This window comes from Cyprinus carpio, chromosome A1 (genome assembly GCF_018340385.1).
Source record: "Cyprinus carpio isolate SPL01 chromosome A1, ASM1834038v1, whole genome shotgun sequence".
NCBI lineage: Eukaryota > Metazoa > Chordata > Actinopteri > Cypriniformes > Cyprinidae > Cyprinus > Cyprinus carpio.
In genome coordinates this window covers 11861305-11871857 of record NC_056572.1, presented here as the reverse complement: position 1 = coordinate 11871857, position 10553 = coordinate 11861305, and positions in this window count along the sequence as shown.

Genomic DNA, 10553 nt, shown 5'->3' with positions numbered 1-10553 from the left:
AGATGAAGATAACAATAATAACATATAAACAATATGTATTTGCATCTGCCTTTTTGTACACATCTTGAAACTAATATATATATATATATATATATATATATATATTGACATTAAAATGACTATAATAAAATGTAATATGTTTTAAAGTAAAATAAATTAATTCTGTAAAATTCTGTAAAACTTTCTGTAAAAGTCCAGAATGAACATGGAGTCAAATCAATGAAAATTAAACAAACAAAAATAAATAAATAAATAAATACAATTATTGATTATTATTGCTCTAAGATGAATAAATGAAGCATTGACAAAACATTTACTATTGGTAACTGTCTGTTTCTATGAGTCCAGATTATTCCAGTTTTAATTTCAGTTCATTTACTAAAACATGAAACAGAATACCAGTGCTTCACATGTAGTTTTCACTGAATTAACAATCCCACAGAAGGCTAGTTTGCTTGTAGGCATACAGAGTGTAGTGACCCATATAACTGTAGCCCACATTTGACTCCCTCGCAATGATAACACTTGTCAATCAAATATCAAATATTTTATTTCTTTCCAACACATCACTTCTGCTCTTCCTCTCCATAACTGCATTCAGAGTTTGAGTCATGCAATGCCATATTTCGACTGGTTCTGTCCATACTTTCAGCTTATTTGAGAATCAAGGCATCTTTTGGCAAGAACTGTCATACTGTGCTGTGTGGCGGTGTAAAAAACAAGCCTTGAAGTCTGTTTTCCATCCCATTGGTGATAAATTGGCGTCCAATGAGTTCATCTCCTGAGGCGAATCTACAAGAAAAAAGAAGAGGAAAAAAGAAGAAAACAACAGTTTCTTGCTACATGGTGGATCTTCTGTCAGATGTCTGTGGGACTTTGTTGTTTAGAAATACACTAGACATTACTCATGGCTAATTTGCTGGCTGTTTTTAGTCACTGACATAGTGACAAACTAGTTTGATGGTGTAAGGGGCAAGTCATCACAAATGACTGCTCTCATATTCCTTCCTGTCAGTCGCAACAGAGTCGCTTTGGGCAACCCCTCAAGTGTCTGACAGATTTCTCACCAGATCTTCTTGTCGATCTGCCGATCTGCCAAATCAGAGACTCTTTGCTCCCAAATGAGATATTCTTTACCCTTGACCTCTCCAGACAGGAGTTTATCCAGAGACATCTGCTAATGGGCTGATGCTTAAAACCTGAACATGTCGAGCAACCTTTCCATCAAAATGTCTGTCCTTAAATGTTGTCCTGCTTTTCAAAAGACAGACATACTTAACGTCAACTTTAGACAATGCTAATAAATCACAGAATACCACAGTAATCATGTGATGACCTTTCAATAATCTGATTAAAGTTACAGTATTGGCAGCTAGCAGTGGCTGAAATGGGTACTGCAGTATAAATTCAAAATATTGGAGAGCATCTTTTCTACTGCCCTCACCACCTCAGACTCGAAGCTCACCAGAGATGTAAAGTATTTGAGTAAATGTAATGAATTACTGTATTTGAGTATCAAAAATATTAGCAACTTTTACACTCTACTTCACTACGTTTTTTAATAAGCATCTGGGTCATTCTTCAATTGTGGTGGCAAGTGGTGTCCCTCTACTTTACAACAGTTGAAATAAACTTTAAATACCAATAAATCATAGAAATGTTTGCATGCTTGTATTCTGTAGGGTAAACTCAATTTGTGCACTGCTAATAGTTAGATATTTGTTTGAGAGATTGCATTTGTAACAAAATATTCATGTTCCCGTCATACCTTAGAGAGGTATTATGGGATGTGATTGCAACAATATAAAATTTTTAACACAAATAAAATGGTTGTGAATATAGATTTTATTTAACATGTACAGTTTTATTAAATTGTTTTAAAAAATACATATTATCCTATATTTAAGAAAAAAAGTTCATGTCTGTGGTGTAATAACAATGGATGTTGCCCTTTTAAGAAAAGGGGGAAATCTATTTACATTTACATTTACATTTAGTCATTTAGCAGACGCTTTTATCCAAAGCGACTTACAAATGAGGACAATGGAAGCAATCAAAAACACAAAAGAGCAATGATATATAAGTGCTATAACAAGTCTCAGTTAGCCTAACACAGTATACGTAGCAAGGGCTTTTAAGTAATATAATAAATAAAAAGAAAACAGATAGAATAGAAAAAGAATAGAGCAAGCTAGTGTTAGAGGTCTTTTTTATAATTGTATAATAAATGAAAAGACAAATATAGACAGAATACAAAAAGATTAAAAGGTAGTTAGATTTTTTTTTTTTTAAAATAGAATTAGAATAGTGAGTGAAAAAGTGAGAGGGTCAAATAAAGATGGAAGAGATGTGTTTTAAGCCGATTCTTAAAGATAGCTAAGGACTCAGCTGCTCGGATTGAGTTGGGCAGGTCATTCCACCAGGAGGGAACATTTAATTTAAAAGTCCGTAAAAGTGACTTTGTGCTTCTTTGGGATGGCACAATCAAGCGATGTTCACTTGCAGAACGCAAGCTTCTAGAGGGCACATAAGTCTGAAGTAATGAATTTAGGTAAAGGGGTGCAGAGCCAGTGGTGGTTTTGTATGCAAACATCAATGACTACTTCCTGCGTGTAAAGGTCATTGCAGGTGATGGTTGATCTGAGGGGTGTATGGGGAGTACATTCTTTCTTATTAATTTTCTAAAAGTTAGCTAAATTTCTGACAATTTCATGTGTGACACTTTATTAGTGTCTGTGGTGTTGTGTTGATAACTTGCTGATCTGACATATTTTAATGAAAATTTTGATAAATACATACTTATTAATATTTCCAAAATGTCCCCTGATCTTGAAATCATCATGATGGCAGCCTCTGTTTTAGAAAAGTCTGGATTTAGGCTGATTTGTCTGTGGTGTTACTGTCTTTCCTGGTAGCACCACTATCTCTATGAAGTCTGTGGTGTTACAATACTTCAAAATTTATCAGAATTTTTATTTTCCTTCAGAGCCATTTAATCTTATAATTTAATGTTTTTAGGAAGTGTTTTAATCTTTTAGAATAAAGACTATAAATGTACCACCGACCATTATTGCTGTCTTTTTTGATGTACTGTATATACAATTTTCTTTTTTAATAAACTATTTTCCTTTGGCAGAAATGGGGCCAAGATGAAATTGAAAAACGGAATGGAATTTTGCGTGGTTGCTAAGATATTTTTATTATATATTTCTTGTTGCTAGTGTTTTTTTGTGATTTCTGGGGTGTTGCTACGGCTTTTCTGGTTGCTATACAGTTGTAAAGGTTTTTAGAATGTCGCTATCAGATTGATATAGTATTATGTGTGGTTTCTAGATGGTTTCTAGGGTGCTGTGTATGATTGTATGGTTGCTAAGATTTTAGCATGTTGCTGTGTGAATGCTATGATATTCTGTGTGGGGTGTTGCTAGGTGTTTTATAGCGCGAAATAGCCAACATGTCTTTTTAAAGTAAAATTAATATGGTAAAATAAATGAAGTCCAAAATGAATATGTAATCAAATCAATGAAAATTAAACAAACAAACAAAAAATACACACACACATACATACATACATACATACATACATACATACATACATAAATAAATAAATAAAATTATGTATTGATATTGCTCTAACACAAATCAATCAAGCTAGATTGAATTTATTGATAGCATTTATGAATCTGACATAAGAGGACACATATAAGCTATGACAATACATTTTTATAGTATTAATATGTGTTTTGTTTTGTTTTTTGTTGTTTGTTTGTTTTTTGTTTTTTTGTTTTTCTCAGTGTAATTTCAGGGTTTTGATCTTTCAACTGAGAGAACAACTTCTGTGTATTGTATTATAATGACTATTTAATATTACATCTAAACTTTGTCTAGGCTAGACATGTTGCATATTAATTGTACTATTTATGAACCTCAAAGCATATTTTAATTTTTGTGTTTAATTTTGTCCCCAGCCCCCTAAGCCCTGCCCAGGGTATTGTATATGGTTGCTAAGGTAACCAGTGTATTGCTGCATAGATGCTAAGGTTTTAGCATGTCGCTTTGCAAATGCTATGGTATTCTGTGTGGTTTTTATTATTATTTTATTTATTTATTTATTTATTTATTTTTATTTATTTATTATATGTTGCTATGTGATAGATACATTATTTTGCATGGTTTGTAGGTGCTTGCCAGGTTGTTGCTGTATGGTTGCTAAGGTTTTTAACACATTGTTCACCTTCAAGGGAACTCCGCACTGCATCCCTAGGGGAAACTTTGGGGAATACCATCAGCATGAAGTGATGTCTGAAGCGATCACTGGCCCGCACAGCCCGTGACATCATTAACGGAGCACTCGGAAGTATAAAACCCTGTTTACACTACAAGCGACACGCAACGACAAAGCGACACGATCCCATTCATTTTAATGGAGCGCTTTTTTAAAAAAAAAAAATCCTCTTTGGGATGACACAATAAAGTGACTTTCACTTGCAGAACACAAGCTTCAATAGGGCACATAAGTCTGAAGTAATGAATTTAGGTAAAGGGGTGCAGAACCAGTGGTGGTTTTGTAGGCAAACATCAATGCCTTGAATTTTATGCGAGCAGCTATTGGTAGCCAGTACAAATTAATAAACAGAAGTGTGACTTGCATTCTTTTCGTCTTGTTAAAAAAATCATCTTGCTGCCGCATTCTGGATTAATTGTAAATGTTTTTGATAGAACTGGCTGGAACACCTGCCAAGACAGCATTGCAATAGTCCAGCCTGGACAGAACAAGAGCTTGAACAAGGAGTTGTGAAGCATGTTCTGAAAGAAATGTCCTGATCTTCTTGATGTTGAATAAAGCAAATCTGCAGGACCGGGCAGTTTTAGCAATGTGGTCTGAGAAAGTCAATTGATCATCAATCATAACTCAAGGTTTCTGGCTGTTTTTGAAGGAGTCATGGTTGATGTGCCTAAATGGATGGTGAAATTGTGATGAAACAGTGGGTTTGATGGAACTACAAGCAGTTCTGTCTTGGCAAGGTTTAGTTGAAGGTGATGGTCCTTCATCCAGCAGGACATGTCTGTTAGACAAGCTGAGATGCGAGCAGCTATCGTCAGATCATCAGGATGGAATGAGAGGTAGAGTAGTACAGCATAGCAGTGATGTGAAAAGCCATGTTTCTGAATGATATAACCTAGTGATGCCATGTAGACAGAGAAGAGAAGTAGTCCAAGAACAGAGCCCTGAGACACATAAGTAGTTAGATGTTGTGACTTGGACACCTCACCTCTCCAAGATATCTTGAAGGACCTATCTGAGAGGTAAGACTCAAAACATTGGAGTGCGGATCCTGAGATGCCCATTGCCAATAGGTTTGACAGGAGGATCTGGTGGTTAACCATGTCAAAAGCAGTGGACAGATCCAGCAAGATATGTATTGGAGAATTGGAATTGGCTCTTGCTAGTCTTAGGGCTTCAACAAAGGAGAGCAAGGCAGTCTCGGTTGAATGACCACTTCTGAGACCAGACTGGTTGCTGTCAAGGAGGTTGTTCTGTGTGAGAAAGGCAGAGACTTCGTTCAACACAGATCGTTTGAGTGTTTTTTGCAATGAAAGGATGAAGAAAAAATGGTCTGTAGTTCTCTAAAAGAGATGGGTTAAGGGTGGATTTCCTAAGTAGTGTGGTTATACGAGCCTGTCTAAATGCTGAGAGAAAAACACCATTGTGAAGGGATGTGTTAATGATGTGATTGAGTGTAGGTACAACTGCAGGAGAAACGGCTTGAAGGAGATGAGATGGAATAGGATCAAGCAGACAAGTAGTAGGATGATTAGAAAGGATGAGTGTGGAGACTTCTGCCTCAGAGAGTGAAGAGAAGGATGTGAATGAGTGTATGTTTGCTGGTAAGACGTGCTTGACAGATTGTGGTGTGGAAAATTGTGCACTGATGGGTTTAATTTTATTAATGAAGAACGAGGCAAAGCCATCAGCTGTTCAGAGTTGATGAAGGAGGGGGTGGAGGAGGACAAAGGAGGGAGGAAAATGTTTTAAAGAGCAAGCAAGAGTTAGCTTACTAATTAATTTATTTATATTATATCATTTCATCATTGGAGACAATACAATAGAAGAGAAGGAAGAGAGGAGTGACTGATACACATTAAGGTCAGTAGTATTTTTTTTGAATTGCAACACACCCTTTCAGCAGCCCTGAGCTTAGAAAGATGTTTGCGGAAAACATCAGACAGCCAAGGGGCAGAAGGGTTGGTACGGCCTGGCCTGGAAGACAAGGGGCAGGCAGTGTCTAAACAAGATGTAAGAGTGGAGCAGAAAGTATCAGTAGCACTGTTAGCAACAAGAGATGATAACTGTTTAGGGGGAGGAAGCGAAGATGAAACCACAGCAAATAGCTGGGAGGGTGAGAGTAAGCGTAGGTTATGTCGAAAGATGACATGTTGAGGGGTATGTGTTGTGTTAGGGAACATGTTGAGCTTAAGAGTGAGAAGGAAGTGATCTAAGGTGTGCAGTGGAATAACCAGTACATGATCAGTGGAGCAGTGTCATGTGAAAATAAGGTCCAGTTGGTTGCCTGATTTGTGAGTGGCTGTACTTAACACTCTCTTGAGATCAAAAGAGGCAAGCAGAGTGTGGAAGTCTGCAGCCTTAGGTTCACCTAGGTGGATGCTGAAGTGTCCAAGCATAACTAGGGGAGTACCATCCTCAGGAAAGGTTGAGAGCAGCACATCTAATTCATCCAAGGAGTTATCTTGTGGTACTGGGGGTCGATAAACAACTACAAAAATGGATTTTAAAAGGGTGGGTAATAGTGACTGAATGTGATTCAAATGAACTGTTAATACCCAGAGAAGGTAAAGGAATACATTTCCAATCATTAGAGCATAAGCAGACCAGTACCTCTACCTTGTCCAGTAAGATGGGGAGTGTGGTAAAATGAGAAATTATTGGAGAGTCCTGCAGGAGTAGCAGTGTCCTCTGGTTTGATCCCCGTCTCTGTCAGGGCCATGAGGTTTAGTCCTGAATGACTAGTAATATATGTAATGAAATCTGCTTAGTTTACTGCAGACTGACAAGTGCAGAGACCAACAGAAAAAGAAAGTTGTATATTAGCAGACATAGGCAAAGTGCACAGGTTGACAGGTTGTGCTGCCTACAGTTTCTGATGCGTGGTTTGTGAGTGGTAGTAATAGTAGGGATATGGAAACACATAGTAAGAGTTAGTCATAAAAACTGAAACAGAAGTGAAGCAAGGTGTAGAAAAGAGGATTTCTCATTTTTTGTTTTTATGTACAAATTTATATTATATTATATTATATTATATTATATTATATTATATTATATTATATTATATTATATTATATTATATTATATTATATTATATTTAATGAGAATGGTTTCCTATGGCTATGCCTTTTTATGAAGATTATAGCAAAATGCCGCTCCCCTGTCATTTCGTGGTTTTAAGAAGGTTTATGTAGGAAAACGACATTGTATGTATACAGCAAAACAATATATATTTAAATTTTACTCACCTATAATCGATGGATTGAATCCTCCAGTTGATTCGTCAAATAGAAGACAAGGCCAGCAGAAGAGTTTGTTCAAGTTCACTGAGCCTTTTACTGTTTTGCTAAATAATTTGTTTCTAAAAAAGTGCATTTGACTGCCTAATGAAGATTGTTTTATGTCCAGATTAGGCGTGGGTCTTCCTTCATTTTTTTTTTTATTTTTAGCTGCTGCTCAAAAGGGAGCTTTATAAATTTATTTGTGATAAAATATTCAATATCTCGTCCCTCCATATTTACTACATTACAGGTGCCACGTTCAAGCATATTACAACGTAACTGACGTCTCAGCGGTGATTGGTTGATAAACCAAACGAGGCTAGCCTCCTCTGTAAATTTTGTAAGCCATTAAAGGGGTCATATGATGCAATTTTAAGTTTTCCTTTCTCCTTGGAGTGTTACAAGCTCTTGGTGCAAAAAGAAGATATGTGAAGTTGCAAAGACTAAAGTCTCAAACCCAAAGAGATATTCTGTATAAAAGTTAAGACGGTTCGTTTAAACACACCCCAAATTTCTATGTCACGATGTAGGAAGATTTGCATAACGCCACCCAAATGTTCACACATAGAAAGAAGGCGTAACCTTTGATTCTCGCTGTTGCCACCGGCGCCATGTAGTGGAGACGCTGTTTCGTTGTGAAAGCGAAAATAATTTGTTTGGCCTTCCAAAAGAGGACACAACTAGAAATCAGTGGTCAAGTTGTATTTACAACACAGTTCCAGAACAGTTCAACCTAAATATTCAGATGTGTGCAGCAAATTTTATGGAGGACTGTTTCCTGATCCTGGAAGAGAAGACTACAATGCCGGCTATTTTGACTCAGTCTGTAAGTACGTTTTCATATGTAAAGGATTTGCCACTGATGATTCAAACGCGATGATTCAAAACGCAGTGTAGAGCAGCGGTTCTCAATTCCAGTTCTCATGCCCCCCTGCTTTGCACAATTTGTAGGCTATGTTTCTCTTATCGCTTCAGACGTTTGTTCTATTCGAACGTAAGTGCCCTGCGAAGTGAACATCATAGTATATTTCACCATTCCAGTTCAAAGCGAACGTATATGTTCCATTCAAAGTGCTTTGAAGTGTGCGAGATGTGAATTTAAATTGTATTTATTTACAGAGGTATATGATGTCACACTTCTCCGTGTGTGAAGACGTTGCGCAGCGCAAATCTGTGAATGAATGTTCCGAAGTGAGGTAAATTTCAACAAACTTCCCCTGCTCAGGGAGAAGGGAGCAATGAACACTGTGTAGGGACCATGTCTGGGAACACAGTTCATGCATAGAGCTCACTTCTAACGAGCTGATTATCTGAATTAGATGTGTTAACAGAGAGACATGCAAAATATGCAGAGCTGGGGGGCGCAAGGATTGGAATTGACAACCGCAGGTTTAGAGTAGTGCTTTTTGTTTGTCGTTTCTCCAATCAAAAATGCAGAGATGGTTTTATGTTTATGCGGCGCGATGCAACGCAATGTGTGAAAAAACAGTATAGGTCATTTTAATCCGTAATTATGTCCCCACTCGATGCAACAAATGCCTAGTTTCTAATGGGTTTTATTGGTTTTGTCTTGTTGTCTGACCGGGACACGCATCACAGTATGGCAAGGGGCATAACATTTCCATCACACACTTGAGGCATTCTCTTTAGCAACATCATATAACCCCTTTAAGAAATAGAGCTGCTCTGCTAACATAGAAATGCTCAATGGTGATTGGTTATTTTTTTATTCAATGGAGGCCAGAATCTCCATTTTTGGATTGTGCTTCCTCCCCTACCCCTAAAACATCAACAGAAAAACATACAATTAATACATAAACAAAATCCTATATTTTAAAACCCTGAAAATACAAAAAAAAACAGGGGATTCTGACTTAAGTAATATTTTATTGTTTGCAATGGTGAAATTACAATTAAGAAATCCACATTAGGAAGACATTAAATATTATCTTGAGATGTCATTAACATTAAATTGTAAGCTACTACTATTTTTACACCTCAAAATTTTGTGTAGGCTCCCCTCCCCTGATGAGTCGTCACTGGTTTCTAGAGCATTGTGGGTGATGCCATATGGTTGCTAGATTTTTTGTTGTTGTTGTTGTTGTTGTTTTGTTTTGCTTTGTTTGTTAGAATGTTGTTATGTGATTGAAACTGCGTTATAAATGGTTTCAACATGTTGCTATGTGAATGCTATGGTATTCTACAGGTCCTTCTCAAAAAATTAGCATATTGTGATAAAAGTTTTTATTTTCCATAATGTAATGATAAAAATTAAACTTTCATATATTTTAGATTCATTGCACACCAACTGAAATATTTCAGGTCTTTTACTGTTTTAATACTGATGATTTTGGCATACAGCTCATGAAAACCCAAAATTCCTATCTCAAAAAATTAGCATATCATGAAAAGGTTCTCTAAACGAGCTATTAACCTAATCATCTGAATCAACTAATTAACTCTAAACACCTGCAAAAGATTCCTGAGGCTTTTAAAAACTCCCAGCCTGGTTCATTACTCAAAACCGCAATCATGGGTAAGACTGCCGACCTGACTGCTGTCCAGAAGGCCATTATTGACACCCTCAAGCGAGAGGGTAAGACCACAGAAAAAAAATTCTGAACGAATAGGCTGTTCCCAGAGTGCTGTATCAAGGCACCTCAGTGGGACGTCTGTGGGAAGGAAAAAAGTGTGGCAAAAAACGCTGCACAACGAGAAGAAGAGGGAACGGGACCCTGAGGAAGATTGTGGAGAAGGACCGATTCCAGACCTTGGGGGACCTGCGGAAGCAGTGGACTGAGTCTGGAGTAGAAACATCCAGAGCCACCGTGCACAGGCGTGTGCTTTTGAACCAGAAACAGCGGCAGAAGCGCCTGAACCTGGGCTACAGAGAAGCAGCACTGGACTGTTGCTCAGTGGTCCAAAGTACTTTTTTCGGATGAAAGCAAATTTTGCATGTCATTCGGAAATCAAGGTCCAGAGTCTGG